Source organism: Talpa europaea (assembly GCF_964194135.1).
Source record: "Talpa europaea genome assembly, chromosome: 3".
NCBI classification, from domain to species: Eukaryota; Metazoa; Chordata; class Mammalia; order Eulipotyphla; family Talpidae; genus Talpa; species Talpa europaea.
In genome coordinates, this window is record NC_140069.1 from 23,894,953 (window position 1) to 23,919,277 (window position 24,325).

Below are 24,325 nucleotides of genomic sequence, written 5' to 3' on the forward strand. Positions count from 1 at the left end.
TCCCTGGGATACAGAATTTATTATTTTTAATCCTCTTAATGGAAGTATGGGAAGTCTTTTAACATCTATGTTACTTAGCAAGATATAATTTCATCCTTCTACCTTTCTATGTGTAAGTTACCAGAGCTATATGTCTGGTAACTATAAATCCTATAGAATAACTCATTTGTTACATATTCATTGGAAAAGTCTGGATTTTGTTCTGTCATCTCCAAAATGAAGTAGACAAAGCAATGTACCATGAAGTGGACCTTTTGCTTTATTTTAATGTTTTTTTATTATCTTTGATTTTCAGCAAATAGTTTTAAATAAAACTTTAGTATGGGGTAGGATAATTTACCTGTTGCCAAATGCAATTATTTTGAAAAATAATCACCAAATGTATATAATTATGTAAGATAGACTTAATAAATAGCTGAACCAGTCCCCTGGAGACAAAAATAATAGAGTCTGCTTTCTACATGTGCTTACACAACATATTTATACCCTTGACCACAAATAAGTTTATATTCAAGCAGCTAAACAGCAAAATGCACACATAGTATAACAAAAATATACAATTTATTCAATAGACTTAAATAAAACCAACTTTTAGATTATAACCTGAGTCAATACAACAGCATTTCTAAAGAGTGTAATGGCAAATATAAATGTGAGTTGATGAGCAATGAGACAGACATATACACAGGAAAATTACAAACAATGGCAATGTTCCCCAAGTAAAATCCCAGAAAGAAGGTGCATAGCCAGCTTCATGGCTCCTAGATCAGTGTTAACCAATGGTAGCGGGTGTTTAAATTGCTTGCTACTAGATGCGATGAGGAACTTGTGCCATAATGTAAATAAATATTCCCTCATTGTGAATATCTTGCTTTGAAAAGTTGTCTCAAATAATGCTCTTATTGGTGCTATTGACTTACATCTGGCAGCAGTTCCTTATTTTATCTTAAACCAGTAACAAGTCCAGGACCATTTGTTGGACGATGTAGACCATAAGTGATGCCTCAGGTCAGTTCAGTCTCTATACTAAAATATCATAGACAGGGTGGCTTATAAACAACAGACATTTATTTTCCATAGCTCTAAAGGCTGGAAGTTCAAGATCAAGGTGCCAGTGTTATAGCAAAATCCCTCTTCTGAGTTGCAGATTGCCTAATTCTCTCATATCCTCACATGGCACACCAGAGAGCTGCAGAACTCTCCAGTGTGTCTTTTATAAGAGTCCCAGTCCCATCCATGAGGGTCAGGATTTCAACAACTGCATTTGGGGGAAATACATTCACACTCAATCCATAACACTCACCACTCACTGAGACAAAAAGAAAGCTCCCAAACTGTTGTGGGTTGTTCTGCCTTGTCCAAAAGTAAGGTTCTTTCTTTAGGCTCCTGTCCACACAAAGAGTGTGTCTCCATTTCCCACCTCTACCTTAGAATATTTTTAAAGAATTATTTATTTATACAAGCACTGGGGTACAGGCGAAAGGGTGAGAGAATTCACCAGAGACAGAGCAGGAAGCAGAACACGCAGAAGGACTGAAGTACACTGCTGCGGGGAGCTGCGGGTGAGACAGGAGAGGTCTGCTGCACCATGTGGGTAGCTCCCTGGCCAGCCAGGAATCAAATCCATGCTGCAAAGGCTGCAGACAGCTTCACAGTGCTGCACTCAATCTGCTGAGCCATTCTAAGGCCCTACCTTAGAATCTTGTTGTTCACAGGAAGTAGGCTTTATGAGGTCCATAGTGAAGACAACATGGTAATAGGTCCCTTCAGTCTCTCCAGATCTTCCTGATAAAATGCCAGTCATCCTTTTCCCAACTTTTTTCCTCCATTCCTTTCATTGTTTCTCTTTTCAAAGAATTTTTTTTCCTCACCCTTTGTCAAGTTCTAGTTTTACCCGTGTTTTGAAAGAAAATTTTGTCTATAAATTTCCATTTTATGTATCACTCACTTAGGTCAAAGATACTGTGAATATTTCTATTGTTGATGGGGTGAAGGAGGGAGAAATGTAATTCATAGAGAGAAGCAGGAGAAAATCACAGACAACACACAGAATAGTGATTCATGATGAAACCCTGTTACATTTTCAGGATCTGTAAAATGACTGGTTGTCAAAAATATTTAATCAATGACTAAATAAATTAATGCCACAGGGTTTTATATCTCCAGAGGAAGGAAACTTAATGGGAGATGAGTGTTTCATTCAATTGTCCAACATAGTTATGTTTATCAAGTGTCTATCATGTTTGTTACTGTATTAAAAGCTGTGAATAACACGAAAAGCATAATGAGCTACAAAGGGGGCAATGAAAAATAAAATGTGCTGTTCTGGGCTTGTAAATTATTCAGAATTTGAGTATAGTGACAGTGTGGCATTAAAAGAAGGACTCTGCTAAGAGCAGGGCTCTGTATTACTGCAGAGTTTTCATGTCAAGAAGCCAGCCATGATGAACATCAAGAGAGACTGAGAGAGATTCTTTCTCCCTTCATGGACAAGATTATTAAACAACTTAGAATGTGAAACATGCAAAGGCAAAGAATGAAAGGAACACTTGGTTTAGCAGATCAGAAATTTCTCAGAAGTGACATTTAAACTGAAATCTAAAGAATCCTTTTCATTCAAAGGGAATAGCAATGAATTTGATAAATCAAGGTGTTTAACATTATTTTGTGGCAGAATGGAAAGCAGAAGATGAATGAGAAAAGATAACTTGTGAGATTGTATCTTTACCCTAAAAAATAAGGAGAAGCCATTGGAAGAGTTCAAGTAGGAGTATCTTGGTTAGATTTCCATCTTTTAAAATAATTTAGATTACAGAGTAAAGAAAAATTGGTTGGTGAATTTAGGGGGTGGCATTGAAGGACTGTGCTAAGAGAAGTCAGAGAGTTATTGCAATAGGATATTTGAACTAAGGTGATGGCATTTGAGAAGGAGAAAAGGTCCATTTTGTAAGACATTTAAGAAATAAGATCAGTAGGACAGTGGAAGAGAAAAGGAGGGTCACTGTTGCACACATTTTGCTATATTGAATTTTGGTTTATAATTTTATCTATTACCTCCACCTCTTCTACCCCTCTTCCAAGAGGCATGCTCAAAATAGTTTTTTTTAATTGTACACAACATATCATATAGATTCTGAATAATGTTTAAGTATAATATTTAATAGGCCAAAATGTATTCGTTTTCTTGCCCTCCACTTCTAAACTACTTAAAACAAAATATGTGCGCAGAAAAAAAAATACATTTTGGCACATGTAAACTATAATATTTAAAGCTGCCAACCACAAATAGCCAAAAGCAAATGATCATTTATTAGAGCCAAGAAGAGGTCTTATGTCAAATGCTAGTAACACGAAAAATAATAACTTATAAAAATATCTTGTAGTTCTAGAATGCTTTGAAGTTTACCCAAAAAAAAAAAGAAACAGTTTTATATTGGCCATCTCATTGGAAGAACATGGGTGCCTATTCTCAAAGACCTCCACACCCCCCATGTAGAAGATCAGTTACCTTTTGTACATATGTAATATGACATGAGGCCCATTGGTCAAGGTGCTTCTGATGTTAAGTGAGTGACTTCTGATGTTAAAATGTAGTCTGTGGTTTCTTGGGTTTGGATAATCTTGGAGAGAGGACTCAGGGGAAAAGATTGTAGTAGATTGAAAAAAAAAAAATAAGGCCAAAATATTTTGCAGCTTCTCCCAGTAGCAGAAAAAAAAAAAAAAAAAGAAAGAAAGAAAAAAAAGAAAGAAAGGGAGTAGATATTCCCACTAGAATCTGGCTTTGCCTTTAACTTTGGCAAAAGTGAGGTAGCACTAGTTTTGTAGGTTAATCCTCAAGAGGCCTTGCAGCTTCTGCTTTTCTTTCCTTGGTCAACTGCTTTGAAACTATTGATGCTCTAGCATGATAAAGGATGAGAGATCTCATAAAAGAAAACTAGGAGGCTTTGGCCTTTGCAAAATAGGCCTTCTTAGACTTTCCAGCACAGCCACTGCTCTAGCTGAATGCAGCAGCAGGGCACAGCACCAGCAAAACTAGTGCAGATATCAACTAGTCAACCCACATGGCTGTGAACAATAACAGGTGGCAGCAGCTTCAAGGCTGGTATTGGTGAACTAGGTGTTGCAGGACCAATCTGTCTTGTAAACTGCTTTCACACAATGAGTAAGCTAGGCAAGATTTATATTTTTAAAGTGTTGGGAGAGGAGAGGATCAAAGAAGAACATTCACATTGAATGCTTTATAATATTCACATACTGTTCTAAATCTACAAAAATTAACTCATTAAATCTTTACAAAATTCTGTGAACCTTATACAATTTCATTTTATGATGAGGAAACCAAAGTTTCCAGATGGGTTAAGTAAATAGTCAAAGACTGCATAGCTAATGAGTACTGCTTCTAGAATTAAAAACCATCCAAAATTACCCTTGTGCTTTTAACCTACTTCCTCATTTGAAAAACCATCCAATGGTTTGAGAGCAAAGTAAGGACCTAAAGAGAGATATAGAGATGTAGGCAAGACAATTTCTTTTCTTTTCTTTTTTTAAAGATTTATTTATGCATACAAGAACTGGGGTACAGGCCAGAAGTGTGGGGGGTGAGAGGATTCATCAGAGACAGAGTGGGGAACAGAACAGGCAGACTGACTGAAATACACTGCTGAGGGGAGCAGCAGGCAAGTCAGGAGAGGTCTGCAGCACCACGTGGGTTATTCCCTGGCCAGGGATTGAACTCATGATGCAGTGGCTGTAGATAGCTTCATAAGTTGTGTCTTAACCCCTTACACCACCAGGGAGGCCCAAGGCAATTTTCTTATAGGGAGTGTTTCAAAGAAACTCTGCAGAGTGAAGACTCTGCAGGAGAATGGAGCCATATTTCTTGAAGTTAGGGAATATAAATCTATATCCTATGAATCAAAATTCAAATTCAAATTTGCCATTATTAGATATGTATTTTTAAAAAGACATATTCAGTTATTATAGTTTGAGTTGTGTCAAAAAATATTTAGTGGGACTATGGGGTTTTTTTTTTGCTCATTAAATAGTTGCATGTAGCTCTGATTTTGCCTCCTTCCTAGTCCTGAAAGTCCTCAAAATGTTACGTAATTTGAAAATCACTAATAAATATTCCTTGCATTTAAAAAAATAGGAAATCTCAGCCAACATTGAACTAAAGGATGTAATTCAAGAACCTGATTTTGCTGGGGGGAAAGGATATCCTAAATCAACTCCACAAATATAGATTTTATGGACTCCACCCCCACCCCAAAGAGAGCCAACATACCACGTACTGCAAATCCCATAATGCCATCATCACCGAAGGATTGCTGGGAACTGAGGGTGGAGTTAAGTAGCCAGGCTTGGTAGATAACCAGATATATGGGTCTTGGGGGGTTGTTGGTGTTTCACAGGCCTTCAGCGTGCTACTGGTGTTCCAGCTCAGTGGAACTTCCTAGGATGCATTTACCAATTTACCCCTCTCTCTTTCTCCTGGGTTATTTCTTTCTTCATTTCCCCTTTTTATAAATAAGCCCATTTATTAACCTTTTCGTGTGTGCCTACAGAGTATCATTATAAGTCCCTTTTAAGCATGCGGGTGAGGACCCACAGTCAGGCCAACCCATTTTATATTGGGGTTGCCTTGTAACAGTTCCATCATTACACATCTTTTTTTACTGAAAGTCAAAGTTTCCAAGAACTTATCAATAATAACATTAATACTTACTGTACTAGTGAAAAAAGTTTGAGTGACTTGAAAATTTCACAACCTTAAAATGGCAGTATTATCGCCCTCCCCAGTGGCACAGCAGGTTGAGCGCAGTGCTGTGGAGATGTCCGCAGCTTCTATAGTGCTGGTTCAATTGCCAGCTAGCCAGGGAGATTCCCACATGGGGAGGCAGACCTCTCCTATCTCGCCTGCTGCTCCCCTCAGCAGTGTATTTCCTCAGTCTGCCTGTTCTGTTCCACGCTCTGTCTCTGGTGAATCCTCTCACCCTCCAGTGCATCTGGCCTGTACCCCAGCTCTTGTATAAATAAAAAATAAAAAATCTTAAAAAAATAAAAATTCACTTTAAAAAAATGGTAATATTATCATCAGTTCAAGAAAATCTACAGTGCTATGTTGATTTATTAAGTACAAAAAGGTATTCTATGCATTTAAATAATGCAGATACACTCCTCAATAGTCTTTGAGTCCTCTTTTAGAGCCACTACTACCTTAAGCCTAGAACTGGTATTTTAAGATGCAAATTGTGTTTAATGAATCTAATCAAAGGTGTTATTTCCATGTGCGTAAGTCCATTAGATGAGCAGGGATATAATTGTAGTCTCTTCATCAGAAATAGTTATCCAGCAGGCTCATTCCCATTAATATGACAATATATAAAATGTGAACCAGAAATTTCAATTTGCACTTTTGAAATTTCAGTAGACAATTTTTAATCCTCTGAAGATATTTCTATCTAGGAAACTATCTTACAATCTTATCATGCTGAATTTTGATGAGAGTATTTCCAGGAATACGTTTCTTATTTTAAATAGCAACATAAAGGCCATTTATTAAAGAAACAAGAAGCTTCTGTGACAGTAGGTACAGGACAGGAAATGACTGAGACTATGAAGGGTCACCAAGTCATTTTCTTCCTCTCATTTTGGAAGTTGCTATTGAAGGGAAAGATTCCATATTTCATTTCAATAGGTGTTTGCTGATATTAGTTGCATCTCTCAGAAGCCTGACCTGAATTTTTATGGTTGATTTTAAAACTAGGTAATCCCCTACACGAAGTCTTTTCTGTTAGATTGTTTCTTAAATATTAACTCTGTCAACCCCCACTTGCTGATTTTGAAGGAAGTTGAAATTTTCCTGTTGCTTTGAGGACACTCCATTTCACAACAGATGTTTTCAGTAAATGATGGGCCGAATCAGTTATTCTTATCAGAGACTACATCTCATCTCTTCTGAGCTGACAGTTGAAAGCATCATCAAAATGGGCTTCGACTCAGCTGCTCCTTGTTACCTCCAAGCTCAGCAATTTGTCTCTTGAAGGACATAAAATTGGGCTTAAAAGTGCAAGCTATACTTTTTGTTTTCCTACTTTCTTAAAACACTGAAAACACTTCCCTGTGTCATTTCATCTGATTAAAAAATCTGAGATATTGCATTCCTTTAATAGTATTTGAATCTGTGTAATCAAGAGATTTCCGAGCCCTGTGTCTCAATTTGTAGTATTGCCAGGCATTATTTCATACTGACTTCTTAGCAAAAATATTCATAATTGAACAAGTAGTTATTATGATTTCACTTGTCACTCTTCCATTGAAATAATCAGCCCATAATATGGGACAGTAAGAAAACATTTTATCCTTTTATTTTTTTTGAATATGGTTGAGACTTTCTTTATTGTCCCAACTTTTTATCATATTTTTTCATTTTTTGTTGAGGTAACACTGGTTTATAACACTGTATAGAATTCAGAGGTAGAGGAGCACACCTTCGGGTGTATTTTACAACACACTCACCAACAAGACACCCATGGTCCTCCACCATAGTCCATTGTGACCCCTTTCCATTTTACTCTTTTCTCTCTCCCCCATCTGTTCACTTCAATTCTACAATCATATTGCTAGGGTGTGTTACTGATTCGGCTTTGTCTGATTTATTTCATTTAGCATAACCTCCATCCAGTCTGGCCACAGTGTCAGAAGTCAAGAGTTTTGTTTTTAAAGCTGAATAGTATTCTATTGTGTACATATACCACATATCCCTAACCAACTCACCCGTCTTTGGACACTTAGGTTATTTCCATAGCTTAGTTATTGTAAATAGCACCACGTTGAACATACATACAGAGAGAAGGGCTATGGTTGGGGCTGGCCTTGGCTTTGGACTATGGTGTACTATGTGGTCCTGGGGGTCCAGCATTGGCATTTGGCTGCCTAGTATTACCGTGGGATGTGCCTATGTGTTGGTTCCCTGTGTTACAAGAGTGGTTAGCTGCTGGAGGCATAGCTAGGTTGCAACTAGCTAGGTAGGTTGCAGGAAGTGCTTCAGGGTAGCTGGGCTGCAGGTGGTGGTAGTAACTGCTACACCTAGCTTTGGGACTCTGCAACCCGAGTCGTGCCAATGTGACTCTGGCAAAGAAGCTGGCCTTGTGAGTACAGCTGTGGCTGTTCAATTGGAGCCTTGTTGCAGACACACAGTGTTGAGACTTGCTGAGCTGACAGCCTAGGCATCTACAGGCATAAGGTATATTTACAGAATGCATTAACTTAATAATTTAATTAAACTAAAGTTTATCTTTATCAATTTCTAAATAGTCATCCCTTCAAGAATCGTAGTGCCCCGAGTCTTGGCCAGGAAGTAGGGAGATCCCCAAGTTCATACACCTCTCACCCCAGAACCTTCAGGGTCAGCAACCGAAGTATCACTTTTCAGATTCTTCACTCACTCAATATTAGGCAACTCTAATTTCTATGAGCTTCCTTCTGTGACTCTGCATTTCCTTATCCGCTTCCTATGAAATCATGATGAGAACAGAAGTTACCCTTCACATGGACTTGCCTCCAATTTCCCAAAGTTCAGATTTTCTTAGCTGTGACATTTGTTAGTGAAATGAAAGTTTAGGCTGCGTATCTGGCAACCATCTGTGATTAGTTAATTGAATTGTTCCATGCACTTGACGCCACCTTCAAAAGGATTTTCAGCTTGAATGACCAGGCCTCCCTGTCAGTCGACTTAAAATTACTCCTATTAATTTTGAAGGAAAAATATGAGTAATTTGCCCACCTTCTAATCTAATACAGTCTCATCAAAATGATCCTCTAAAACTCATACTTTTTTTTCATTAGAGAAGTATTGTTTATTGTTAAAGACCCAAAATAAAGTTATCAATATTTTTTTCTAAACCCATTTTTTCTCCCACTTTACAATGCTAATATAAACTGAAGGACTTTTGCCCTTATGAATATGTCATAATTACTGGGGATTTGTTTTCAAATTCTTGAACCTTTGATTTATTCCACACCTTTCATTTTAGTTCACGCATTCTCACTTCTAATGACTCAACGTGATTTTCTTCCATCGCTGTCTCCATGTCTTCTTCTCTCTTCTTCTAATCTACCTTCTTGATACTTCAAGCATAAGAAATTTCCAGATTTCCATCTGACTGGACTTCTGTACAACTAACTTCCCTTTCTAAACACTCTAAAAAAAACTGCTTCTAAGAGGTAGCTGATGTATCTAAAGTGAAGGGTATTTCTAACCTTCCTAGTCATTTGCCGCCTTTCCTTTGTTTTATGTTTGGGCATGTGTTTAGAATGAAGCTCTATGGGTAACAGTTTGCATACCTCTGACATGTTCTGTAAATATTGTTCATATGACAAGTAGCTGTTTGTTCTTTGAGGCCAGTCACCCAATAATGTAGATATATGCATTATTATGAAACCAACATGCTGAAATTCCCTGGAGTTTGACAAAATGAAAACAGGTTACTCTTGCTCTTCATTTCATAGCAATGGTTAAAAACTGTATTTTCATGCAAACATAAATTACAAATGGAATTATGATAACTGATTACCCCCCCCCCAAAATGCACACAAGTCATTTGTAATCCTGCCCTGGAGTGCTATATAGTTGGCTCATTGCATATGCTCACAGCATTTGACATCTGTGCAATCACCGCTACTTCCTGTGGCAAAGTATACAGGGGGCATTTAGAAAACCAGTATGTCTCTGTTTCCCTGAATCTACTATTAGGGTGTAGAATCGTCAGTCAGAGCACTGCTGCTTCACAATAGGAATAATCCTGAGTGTGTATCTTCATTTTATTCATCTTCAATTTCTGTTTGACAGAATTTCATGCTGCTGGAAGATGTTACACTGACAGGCAAGAGATAATTTCCGCTTTTTAATCCAGAGAACAAGAGCCACTTGGGAAGTGACTATAAATGTCCTCTGGGTGTCCCAGAGATATGCCTCATCCCTGCGCTGGAAGGAACACACCTCTGAGAAGGAAACAGCTTTGATCAGTAAGTCTCTCTGGGAAACATTAAGAGAAACAGATTTCAATGATTCCCCTATGAGTCATGGGGTCTGAGATAAAGAAAGCCCTTCCATTTCCAAATCAGCTTTCAAGTGGCAGTGAGTCCGTCATTACTTCCTGGCAATAGTTTTCAGTGAGGAAGTAAGAAAAAGAGTTCGGTGCCCAAAGAAACTTCCCCCTCCCCCTTTCAATATAGTCATGTAAATTGTGTGTTAATAAGTTATGAGGCTTTGCTTTTCCAGCATTTGTTTCAGCTGGCTCTACTTGGTAGATGTCCTTTTAAAGACCGCAGCCAAACCGGTTGAAGCTCAGGCCTTTACAGCAATACTGTTCTCAGGTCAATCCCCTGACTTATCAATTCCTGATTTATCAATACTTAAGCACAGAAGCTTTAGCCTATTAATGAAGCATGTCCTCACAAGGCCATATTCCCGAGGCTCTAAAGAGGTTTCATTGATAATATAGAGATCGCTTCCCTGCTTTCCCTGCCATTGGGGGTGAGGTTCATTTTTCTATGAGGCTAATCATTACTCATGTTCTCTCTACCTCAATTAGTGCCTAAGCAGATATTTATACATCAATGCAAATACATATGCTGTATGGCATGTATCACTAAATATATGCACACACACGCATGCACACATCCCAAATTAAAGGTCTTAAAGGTCCAAGATCCCTTCATATTCATCATGTGTGAGGGGGGTAAAAAAAACAGTGAGTGGGAATGAGTGTCTGTCGGAGGTGAGACAGGAAGCAAAATTCAGTTCTGTATCCAGTTCTCATCCTGATTTTTCCCCACTAACGTTCCCTCTAAACCAACCTCTCCAGTATCCCCTTCAGGCTCATTTCCTGTCCCTTGGCCCCAAGTATGCCTACAGTGAGCAGGTGTAAAATGGAGTAGTTTGAGTAGTTAGAAGATGGATTTGGGATCCGACATGTTGGGTTTGAATCCTAGTTCTGCCACCCACTTGCTGTGTCTTTGGGTATGTTATTTAACCTATTGCTCATGATAAAAGATACAGATACTGCTTACCTCACAGGGTTAAGGAAGAATTAAATGGGTCAATTCTGATAAAGCTCTTGACGTTAAGTTCCTTACTTTTTAAATGTCTTCAGAGGCAGTTTTTGAACACAGAAAACATTACAAAGTTACACCGGGTTTATTATAAATTTAAAACTTAGTTTTCTTTAAGGTTTTAAGTTTAATTTATGAATCTTATTATTCTATTGATAAATGCAACAAACTTAATCAATAGCTTAAATTTAAATACTGGCCTAATTTACAACTCAGTCAATTAGGAACTTAAATTTTACCAGCAAACATAATATTTGATATCTCTTTAAAGTCCTTCAAATCTACATTGATAAATAAACATTCCTAAGTATTTATACGAGTCAGACAAATCTGAAAAAGCTAAACCTCTAAATATATAGTCATTAAATGTTTGAAAGTATTTACACACATAGTAAAATTCAATCTAAAATCAGAAACTTAAACCTATGAATAATTTATATATTTGAAACCATGATTATCACACGTTTAACATTAATTCTGAACTATTTATGCCATTCCAAACAATTTTTGGGATCACTTTTTCCAACCACTGAGTAGAGGCAACTCCTCAGTTCCTTGAGATCACTTAATAAGGAACATCTGGGCTAGGATACTATCCTGATTGACAGGCTCACCTTTTCAGATTGATGCTGTGCTAACATGCATAAAAGGTGTCACAACCTTGGTCTGTTGGTTTAAAGTTGCATTTTACCTAATTTTTGAATTAATGAGTCAGCAATTCCTAATCAAGTGATTATACTATTTGTTTGCATTATGTCAGTCTATTTACTGCTGTATACTTCTTATCACATTTTATTCTTGTGTTTACATTTAAACCACACATAATTAGATGTAAACCGAAAGATTGTTTTAGGACCACAACTTCAAAAGAGGTCTTTCCTTGGCATCTGGCACAAGAAGTAATTTACAATCACTGCTGTTATCATTAGTTATCCAAAATGCCTTTTTTTTTAAATTAGTTTCAAGTTTATGTGGGCTGCTTGTGGTAGTATTTAGGTCATAGTTTTCAAACTATCACAGACCAACATTACCTGGAGAGTTTGTTAAATCTTATATTGCTGGGCTCTATCTACCCCCATAGTTCTTAATGCAAAGTGTTTAGGGTAGGACCTGAGAACAATTCCTGAGTAATACTGCAGTGGTTGGCCCAGGAAACACACTTTGAGAAACACACCTTAGATTATTTCCCAAATAAGAATTTCTCTATTTCTTGCTTATGCCCTGTACCCCAGCCATGTTGAAAACCATCAATTCAACCAATAGTTTATATATTACCTATTATATGTCAGATGTTGGGCTAAGTCCCAGGGATACAATAGTTAATTAGCTATTAATTCACATGTTTCCATATTATGTAAAGATAGAGATTATGAAATGCTTTTAGAATTCATAGAAGCAACTCCTCCTAAACCAGATTGAGAAGATCTATGAAAACATACCATGCAAGGCAAATTTTAACTAACATTTAAAAATCAACTATGATTTAGGAAATGAGACATTGGCAGGGATAAAGAAAGACAGACATAGGAGGTATAATGAAGGACTCATTGCAGAGAGAAAACAAATGTACTCAATGACTCTTTGCGTCCTAACACCAGAATTATCTAAACAGCAGAATTTTAAAAAAGGATATTTAAAGTGATCATCTGTTTCAAATTTGAGAATTTAACAAAGTCTCACCAGAATGTGAAGCACATGGCGATAGTGTGATCTGCTGGGGCATGAATTACCAGCATCCTGACAGTCCAGCATGTACAGATGGTACAGACGACAAGGATAATGGTAGTGAACTTGCTGTGGTCATGGCTACCTCCTACCGGTTTCCTGCAATTTGTGTGTATGTTGGTGAGCATAGTAGAGCCTGACTACTAGTTCTTCAAACACATTTCCTTTTGTTTTTTGGCACAGAACTATTCTGTATTTCCCAGCCTCCCTTCCTCTTAATTATATGAAACATTTCAATCAGTGGAATATGGTCAGAGGGTGTATATACTGCTTTCCATTCTTTGGCCCATTGTAGGGTAAAGAAAATATCAGGCTTTTCTGCCCTTCCGCCATCAGGATAGATGATGGATCCTTGTCCTGAATGCATGCCTGATGGCGGGCACCTGGAATAGGGTATGGGCATAGGTAGATGGGATTCAGCTGAGCTAAGACTGTGTTTTTAAGGGCGGCATCATGGGGACGCCAGCAGCAGCAGCCAAGAAAGAAGCAGAAGAAAAGCAAAGAAGCAGAAGCAGAGAACGCCAGAAAGCCCAGATAGAGTGAAGATTTGCTGGGGGCTGGGAGGACTGCCAGCCTCCCAGCCCCCCAGCACCCCTGCATGCCATGTGCCTGGTGAACCCCAATAAAAAACCTGCAAAAACCACTAAGGACTCTGACTCCTCCTTTACCCGGTCTGCATGGGATCAGAAAACCTGCACTGTGGCCAGTCGGCCCTTTACACCCATTGAAACCTACCTTCAAGTTCTTCTGACTGTAAGCAGGATGTCAACAACTGGAGGGCTTTGGGCAGTGTAGTGGCAAGGCTTCAGGCTGGCAAGGTAGGCAGGCAAGGCAGGGGGGCCTGAAGCTCAAGTCATCTTGTAGCCATTGCCTCTGAGTGACCCAGCCCTTATAGCCCTGCTCTAGGCTCAGGTGTACACACTTGCACATGTACACAAACCCATACTCCAGGTGTCCACAATCAGGCACACTTGCCCCATGCCCATGCTCCCAAGTGCCTCTTTCTGCAGCAACACCATCAAGGCTGCAGGTGATAGCCCTGGAGGCTAGTGACGCAAAAGCTTCATTAATTCATTTACACTTTGGGCACCTTGGCTGAATAATGAAAGAACCATCATCAACCTGAATACCTAATAGATTTCTTGGTCCCTCCTGTGCACCAAACCTTTTAGGAACTAAAAATAAATTTTCATTGTCTTAAGTTTCATGAAATTCCATGGTTTATTATTGTACCTAGCATTACTACAACTGATAATGACTATGTTTGTTTGGTTTTAAATAATGATACATCTTAAAATTAAGGTCTAGAAAAATTTCTATTCCAAAACTGGTCAGGCCCAAGGTAATCCCAAATACCAGAGTTAGAATTTCTAGGTATTCACATCTTAAAAGTGGTGGTGAGAAAGAGTTCATTTAACTGTTGCTAATAAATTACTTCCTTAAGTGTCTCTTTTGGTAGGATATAATCCTGTGTACAAGGCTGTTTATCTTATTCATCATTTTAGTTAGCATGTCTGGAATAGTAATTATAGGTAATCAAGAAATATCCAGAAAGTGAATCAAAAATTGAGGGACATAAGCAGGGGCACAATCAACAAAGGTCTTACTTAACAGCATAAGGAGTTTGGGCTTGATCCTCAGGGCAAGAGGGAATCAGTGAAAGGTTAAGCAGGAAATGACATCAGGTTTGATCTTTGGAAAGACAACTGTATGCAAAATAAGTTTTTCCTATTGAAAAAGTTAAAAAATGAAATTAGGGCCTCCCTTGTGGTGCAAGGGGTTAAGATGCAATGATGAAGCTATCTGCTGCCACTGCAGCACAAGTTCGATCCCCAACCAGGGAGCTACCCACAAGGCACAGCAGATCTCTCTTGATTCACCTGCTGTTCCCCTCAATGGTGTATTTCAGTCAGTCTGCCTGTTCCCCACTCTGTCATACCCCACACCTCTGGCCTGCACCCCAGTTCTTGTAAGCATAAATAAATCTTTAAAAAAATAAAAATAAAACTAGGAAGATCAATGCGGCAGTTCTTACAGTAATCTAGGGGTAAGAGATGATTTTCTTTAATTTAGTGGTTCCACCAATGGAAACAGAAGTTGCACTTAAGGTCTATTTAAAAGAAAGATTTGACAGAAATGGATGACTGTTTAAATGGGAGCAGAATAAAAGAGTGGGAGAATGTCAGGATTATTCCTAGTTTTGTGGTCATGGTAACTGGGTAGGTGGTGCTGATGTCACCAAGATGGGGAGTCTGGAAAAAGGAAAAATCAAGGGGAGTTGTAGTTACTGTGATGAATTATACTCTTCTCCACATGTCGGTTTGGCTCATGAGAACTGTTTTCTTTGAACGTTCTAAAACCCATTATACCTGTTCCCTCTAACTTTCTCCCCTTCTATGTCTCTTTCATTTGCTTCTTGCTTTCTCTTCTCTATTCACCTATTGCATCTTATTGATATATTAAATACCATTTCCTCAGGAAAACATTCCCAGGGTTCCTAACATTAAACAAGGTGCTTTCCTAAGGCTTCCAGGAGTCCTTATACCAGCGTAGCCATTACCATAATATGTAAAATAATATTCACCTCAGTACTCTGCACTTCTACACTTATTTATACAAAGTTAGTGAAAGACAGAGACTATCTATCCCTTGACATTTGGTCCCCAGTGTCCATTATAATGCTGTCAGAGTAAGACCTCAAAATAAAAACATGAACATAAATGAGTGAATGAGTAAAGCATGAATAATTTTGAAGAGCACAATATTGAAACCACCTAATAACATTTGCTTTCTTACTGTGTGTTTCTGCTTGAGAGTTGCAGCATGCAGCCAGCACAGAGCCAGCACCATCTTATTTACTCTGTTCTTCCTAGCTCACTCCACCACTCCCACCCCACCCCCCACCGGGAATGGGCATGAATCACAAATGATTCCCCTGTTCCCTTAAGCATCTGTCTCTGATCACAGTGTGAGTCCACCTATTTTGTAACATACTCCACAAGTGTTTCCCTTCAGTAAAAAAGCTCATCAAAATTAATACTAAATTACAAGTACAGGTTCACAGTGAGGCAGCTGTTGCAAATAAGTGAAACATGAATATTGTCTGTCAAATAGTAAATCCTAAAGTCCTTCCTTACTCTCAAAACTACTATAGAATGAAGAGGGCAAAAGGGCAACCTTTCATTTCAAATACTGCTAATCTAATTTGCAAAGTGATAAAGGCTTGCCTTGCTGTGTCCAATCAAAATAGGGGTACATGTGAAGGAAAGGACTATGGACCGGAGTGTATTCTTGGTGGTTATTGCGTTCAATAGGAAAGGGTTATGGCTGAGGGGCTCTGGGGTCCAGAGGAAAGAAAGGAGGCAACACTGTATAGGGTTGAGGACACCAGGACAACCGCATAGGAAGCTCATACAATGGCAATGGCATAGCTTGTAAGGTTTTGCTCTAAACACAGCATTCAAGAACCTACTGCACTTAGGTTAATTCACTTTTAGGTCACTTTACAGTTTCTTATCTAGCTTAGGACAGTTTTGAGAATGAAAAGGAGTATTCCAATACTTACAATTGTATACTTTTTGATTATTTAATTATTTGGAAATGAATTAATATTTATATAAGTGGATCTATACAACAGTTTTAGTAATAAATCATCTTTAAAAATAAAATCCTTTCTTTAAAATTGAAGTAAAACATACTAATGTACTTTAAAAAAAGTCCTTATATTGACCTAAACATTAAAAATTAAAACATAACATATGTGATGAACTAGAGCCTGATATATTACATGAACTCATGTTTATTTAAACATACATGAAGTAGAGAAATAAACATGGAATGTGTGAACACATTGGTTGTTACGTATATATGTATTCTAGTTTTCTACCTGCTGAGATGGTCTAAAAGTTGTGATATCTAGCGGCAATAAACAAGTCTAGTGTCAAGATCTTGGCTTCTAAGTACTATTTTCCAATAAGAGAAATTAGGGTCCTTTGGAGAAATGGCTAACTCTAGGACTGGATCAAGAAAATATGAATCAGTAGGAATGGGTTATGAAATCGGGCATCCTGGGACATAAAATATCTCATCATGCTACATAGCAGGGAAGTTGTAAAACGAAAGAATGGGAGATGCCAGAGACACATAGGATCCTACTTGAAAGTGTTCTCAGTGGCAAAGCTAGAAAAATTTGAGTAACCAAATATTGATAGTGTTAGATTATAAAACAGACTAAATGATACTATGAATCAATACTGATAAACAAAGGATCAAATGAATGTATCAATAGGGGTAGTGACACATTCTTATTAAAGAATTCCAATAATAGGGCCTCCCCTGATGGCGCAGCAGTTGAAAGCTGGGTTGCGAAGCTGCCTGCAGCCTCCGCAGCGCTGGTTCGATCCCCGGCCACCGGAGGAGGGTCCCACATGGCGCGCAGACCTCTCCTGCCGCCTGCTGCTCCCCTCAGCAGTGTACTTCAGTCCTTCTGCCTGCTCTGCTCCCCGCTCTGGCTCTGGTGAATTCTCTCACCTTCCCGTGCTTCTGACTGTACCCAGTGCTTGTATAAATAAATAAATCTTTAGAAAGTAAAATAACTGACAAAAGAAATAGACTAATATTAACAAAAACACGACATTTTATAATATTAAAAAAAGAATTCCAATAATAACTATATAGAGAGAATGAGAGAAACAAAATAATTAAAAGTCTATGCCACAATAAGTTACTACATGCCAGAGCCACTACTGAATGCTAAAGTCAATGATTAAAACTTTTAAGAGAAACATGATCTTTGCATATGCAGGGTAAGTAAAGTATCAGGATTTTCTGCTCTCCTGCCATTCGGATTGATGATGGATCCCTGCGGTCCTGAATGCATGCCTGATGGCGGACACCTGGAGTAGGGTGTGGGCATGCGTAGGTGGGTACACCTGGGCTGAGAGACCGGGCTCATAAGGGTGGCATCACGAGACGCCAGAGGAACAGCAGAACTAGACCAAAAGGACAACAAGGAGAGAAGCATAGGTCACGAGAGAACGCCCTAAAGAGTGATTTGCTGGGGGCTGGGAGGCCCCCTCCCTCCCGCACCCCTGCCTGCCATGTACCTGGTAAAATCCCAATAAAAGCCTGAAAAAGCCACTGAGGGCTCCAGGACTCCTCCTTGACCCCACCTGCTCCGATCATAGAAAACCTGCTTTCTCCCATCCTGCCCCTACAGTAGCATAGCCTCAAAGTATTGCCTCACAAATACTTATTATGTGGTGGTTTTAATTCCTCCTTTGAGGAGGTAGAGCTTAATTTCTCATCCCTAGAATGTTTATTTACCAGATTCAGTGACTCATCTTTAAGGAAAAGAATATGGAAAGGAAAAATAATAATTTTGTAACAAAGAACATGGAACATCACCTGTGATAAATTATGTTGGTATCATGTATCCATAAAATGCATAGAGAAGCGCTTGACCTCTATGTTATTCTTCCCCCAAAGCCCCTACTCTTGGTCAACCATAAGAAAACATTTGCCACAATACTAAGTGAAGTAAGTCAGAAGGAGAAAGATAAATACCGGATGGTGTCACTAATCGGTGGAATACAGGGAAACCAAATTAAGTAAGGGCCAGATAAAGGCAAGTTGAAAAATGAGGAACTCCTACAAAGTATCTGACCAGTACACCTCAAAACTGCCAAAGTCACTGAAAATTAAAGGACAGAGGGGCTCTCACGCATTGGACAAGATTAAGGAGACATTATAGTTAAATATTTATATATGAATATATATTTATATATGAATATATATTTATGAATATAAATATTCCTAAAATAGGAAAAGTATATTAGTATAAATATTGGTGAGAGTAAAATATAGTTTTGGTAATATCATTCCAATATTAGTTTTGATAAATGTGCTATAGTTATATAAAGTGTGTAGGGTAAGGAAAAATGTCAGGCTTTTCTGCCCTCCCACCATCAGGATAGATGATGGTTCCTTGCGGTCCTGAGTGCCTGATGGCGGGCACCTGGAGTAGGGTGTGGGCAGAGGTAGATGGGATTCACCTGGGCTGAGACCATGCTTTTAAGGGCGGCGTCATGAGGACGAGGACGCCAGCAGCAACAGAAGCCAAGAAGACAAAGAGAAGCCGAGAAAGAAGCAAAGAAGCAGAAGCAGAGAATGCCAGAGAGCCCAGAGAGAGTGCAGATTTGCTGCCTGCTGTGTACCTGGTAATCCCAATAAAAGACCTGCAAAAACCACTGAGGCCTCTGACTCCTCCTTTACCCGGTCTGCCAGATCTGAAAATCTGCACTGTGTCCATTCCTGCCTTTACAAAGTGTTAATAATAAAAGATGTTGGTGAAATACCATGGGAGTTTTTTGTACAATATTTCCAATTCTTTTGTAAATCTAACGTTTCAAAAATAAAAAGTTGAGAAACCAAAATAAACCTAGTGACTGTAAGATCACATATAAAATACATATATACAAGTACTCTGCATAAGAAGTACATTCATTAATACAAATAGTATAATCTCAGAAAGAAATAGGTTTCCCCTATTATCTGAAAATAGAGCACGCTTATGAAATCTTTTGTAAGTTAAATGACATAGAGAAGCAATTACCATACATTTACACGGAAAATTTTTGAACATTCCCAGACCCCAAAAATAACCTATACCAAATAACAAAAACTAAAATAATGCTAGCATATAAAAAAGACTGATAGGATAATTCACAGCTTGCATAAAGTAGAAATAATGCATCTGCATACAGTTTTACCTACCAGAAGACAGCGAACTGGCTGGAGAGATGCGAGGCAGCAATGAGCTTGTTAGGCTGAGTCATTGCATGGCAAGGAGAGAGAAGAGGGTCATCTATTAGTTGTCTGAGTCCATCAAGGCAGGCAGGTCACTAGCCTGTCTACACCTTCTGTGTCTGCCTGAATGATAAAGTTGGATGTTTGACTCCTGCTGTGGCTGATGCCGACGACTGGAAATAGGACAGGAGGCCAGACTGCTTAGCCTCCCCCATTTTTCTATCACACAACTCCTTGTAGGCACTCCAAACCTGCAGACTTGCCCTCAACCGTAAGTATATCTTTGCCAAATTAAAGTAATACTTTTGCTGCAATCATCGCAGCACTCCCAGTAGAAGTGCTTCCCGCTCTGTTCCAGCTGTGGCTATTGTGCTTGGTTTAGATTCCCAGCCTTTGCTGGTGCAATTGCATTCGCTCGTTATCCAGCAGTTCTTGGTCATGGAGTGGCGAAATCACTTCAGTGTCCTTTTTGTCACCTCCACTTAATGCTGAGATGCTGAGGGCAGTTTCCAAGGAAGAACCTTGGTGGTGCCACGCTCGCTGATGCGGGCTCGCCGCCTGTATTTCGGCTTGTCGGCCACCAAACCCTGCACGCTGGTTTTGCTTTCCGTTTTTGTCGTAGAAGTGAAAACCTTCTGGGATTTCTTGCCCTAGTGAAAGCTGGTAAGTACGCAGGTAGGTCTCTCCTAAAAGCAAAGTGGCCTAGCAAGAACTTTCAAAAAGTGTTGGACACCTGTGTTTTCATCTTTCTATTTTTAATTGAAATATGCAAATAATTCAGACCACATATTCTCAGCGGTACTACATTTTGTTTCCATTTAAGTACTTTCTTCTTTTGATAAATATATTTTATGGAAGAATTATCAAATAATCTGCCTATTATTTTTTTGAATACAGACAATAAAGCATCATAGTCTTTTTTATTTTATTCCACTGCAATTGGAAATATCAATGTATCCAATTACAAGTAGGTACTTTTGGGGAAGGGAGTCACAGGAGGATCTGTTGACCTTTGGACTGGCCCAGGGCAAATTAGAAGCTCAATACCTCACCACCCCACCCTCCCTGGAGAGTGTATTTCACTAGCCTTCCCCTCTCCTAGAAACTGCTTGAGGATATATCCCTGAGATAAAAATACTATCTGCACTAAGCTTGTGATTTACCCAAAAACCTCTATAAAAACTTTTAAGATTTGGGTGGGGAGGGGAGGGAGAAATCTAGTTGTCTTGTTATTGCACAAGACAACCTCTATATAAATCCCCTGGGTTATTAAAACTGCCATCTACAAAACCAATCTTTGTGATCAGTCCTTTATCGTTAGTGTTGTGTGCAAAAATTTTCTCCCAGTCGGTGGGGTGTCTCTTTATTTTGGTTACTGCCTCTTTTGCTGTATAGAAGCTCTTTAATTTGATGTAGTCCCAAGCTGTTTATCTTTGCCTTCACTATCACTGCTTTGGGTGATATGTCTTTAAAGATGTTACTGAGGTGTATGTCATGTAGTGTTTCACTGATATTTCCTTCTATATATGTTATGGTTTCAGGTCTTATGTCTAGTTCTTTAATCTGTTTTGAGTTGGTTTTTGTGCATGGTGTGAGGTAGTAGTCAAGATTCATTCTTTTGCATGTAGCGACACAGTTTTCCCAGCACCATTTATTGAATGAATTTTCTTTGCTCCATTGCATACTCTTTGCTCCTTTGTCAAAGATTAGTTGACCGTAAATTAGTGGGTTTATTTCTGGATTTTCTATTCAGTTCCATTGGCCAGGTGTCTGTTCTTGTTCCAATACCATGCAGTTGTGATTATTATGGCTTTGTAGTATAGTATAATCACAAAATCTACAAAGAGCTGATGAGACTCACCAAAAACAAAGAAAATAATCCAGTCAAAAAATGGGCAGAAGAGCTAAAAAGAAACTTCTCCAAAGAGGAAATGCAAATGGCCAACAAGCATATGAAAAAATGTTCAACATCACTTGTAATCAGGGAAATGCAAAGCAAAACTACAAGGAGATACTATCTTACACCAGTGAGAATGGAATATATTTAAAAAAAAAAAAAAAACTAGCAACAACAAATGTTGGTGAGGATGTGGAGAAAAAGGAACTCTCCTGCACTGCTGGTGGGAGTGCAAACTGATCCAACCACTATGGAATGCTGTGTGGAGATTCCTCAACCTGCTAAAGATGGATCTTCCACATGATCCAGCAATTCCACTCTTGGGTATTTACCCAAATGACACAGAAACATTAATTCAAAAAGGCACCTGTACTCCTATGTTCATAGCAGCACTATTTACAATAGCTAAGCTATGGAAACAACCCAAATGCCCCCAAATAGATGACTGGATCAAGAAGATGTGGTACATACACACAATGGAATATTACTCAGCAATCAAAAAAGATAAACTCATGCAATTTGCAGCAACATGGATGGAGCTGGAAGGGATCATGCTCAGCGAAATAAGCCAGAAAGAAAAAGAAAAATACCAGATGGTTTCACTCATAGCAGGAATTTAGAAAACCTAAATAAGGGACCAGGAAAAAGACTAATTATAATAAAGTAAAAATCAAAATCAGCAAGCAACTATAAACCAGAGACATACTATGGGAGGGCAAGGATAGGAGGGATTATGGTGAAAATAAGGGGGATGGGAATTGTGTGGGGACTATTACCAAGATGAAAATGCATACATTGTGCAAAAATGAAAAATGATGTAAAAATATATGTAAAGAAAAAAAGAAAAAAAAAGAAAAAACAGATTAAGTGTGCTTTTTCTCAGGTCTCTCCTGGCCCTCTGTGTGTGTGGGGGACAAGTTTCAGATTAAACCTGGGGTGTGACCCAACAAAGCTCCAATGAAATTCTTCCCTCAAGTAGAGTGAATACAAAATAGAAGTATGGGAGTTTCATCCTAAATCTTAGAACGTGTCTTAATTCTCATTGTTTAATAAATTTAGACTCCATATCTTGTAGTGATAAACGTCATGTTTTATGTTTACTTCTTTAAAAACATTTGATATTCCATTTGATGAATATATTGATTAAAGATTTCCAAATGATTTTTAATTAAATGCAAACAAAATCAAAGGACTTAATGAAAGATCAGGATCCATAAGATATATATGAGATACCATTTCTTCAAATTAATAATTCAAATATATATTAAAACCTAATTGTTGGTGGGAAACAGAACATGGCAATGTAATTATTGTGTTTTGCATTCAACATTAACGTTATCACAAAATTTGTTCAGTTACTCTACCTGTGCATTTGTATATATATAAAATTAAATTAAATTCGTTACTGCTAAAGTTAAATTTGTCCAAGTCCTTATCTATACAACATGCAAGAAATTACTGATTAGAGGATGGAATATGATGAAAATATGTACCACAAAAGAGAGGAAAGAATTGATGGGTCTAAGTCATGGAGTTAACCACAAGGAAGGGGGGCAAGTAAAGGATTAACTGTGACTAAGATCAGGCCCGAGGCATCCATGGTAGCCCAGGAGGGGGGCTCTGTCTGTCCACTCCAGGTGTCTGTGAGTGTCTCAGTGTGAATACCCGGGTCCTGTTAATTCCTTTGTCTTTGTCTTGAATTTTTTCTTCTCCTCTTAAGATTTTTCTTATGATTTCTATGTTGACCTCCTCAATTTTTTATTCATTGAAATCACTTTCTGTTACCAGTCTTTGACTTTAAAGCAGCCATGAAATTAAGTATTATTTTCATTTTACATACTTTTTAAATAAAATGTTATGTCCTATTCCTAATTTCAAAAGACTGCTTGGTCATTGTAAGGTTTTCACAAATATAACAACATTGTATTTTAGTTGTTTTTTCTTGAGAGTCATTGAACCTGATCTGAAAAAAAGATTGAGAACTTAGGGAATTTGATACATTTATTCTATCTGAAACTAGGTTATGTCATAGGTATGAAATGGAATTAATGATCAAAGGAGGGTTGCCATGCAAAAAGCTCTGACATTCTTCTTTAGTATGAAAACAAAAATTGTTTGAAATGAATATATTATTTGTATGCAGGATAGGACTTCTCAGGTTCTTGAAAACAGTTTATTTTCTTTCAATCTTGTTTATTCTATTAATATACTGAGCAAACTCTTTTTCTAGATAGTGCCTAAGTAAACTTTTTCCCAGCCTGTGTCTGCTTTTTCGTGAGTCTCTGAATTAATAAGGTTTACTAAGTTCCAAATAGATATACCTTCTGGTGCAGAGTTGTCATTAAACTCTGCAGTTTGATTGGGTCCTGAGTGATTAGTTGAGACCTGTTAGCTTAGATTCTTTATTCTTTACAGCTGTCATTGATGTTTGTTAATTACATTCACATGTCATGCAAGTTCCAAGAGGTTCACTAATTTGGAGATAATTTCTGCTGTCTTGCTACATGTTTGTAGAAGCTCCCTGAACCACTACTCTCTTTCCTCTGTCCCTTACCTCCTCTGTTATTGACCAAAATATTTCCTTACTTTCCTGTAGGAGACCCCCAAAGGTATCAGGTGCAAAGACCTAGAACCTGAAAGTGTTACCTTATTAAAAAAAAAAAAAAAAAAAAAAAGGTCTTTGCAGATGAGATGAAGTACCTTGACAATGTGGAGATCATCCTAATGGAACTTAAATGCCACCAACAGTGACCTTATGAGAGAGATGCAGAGGGAGAGCAC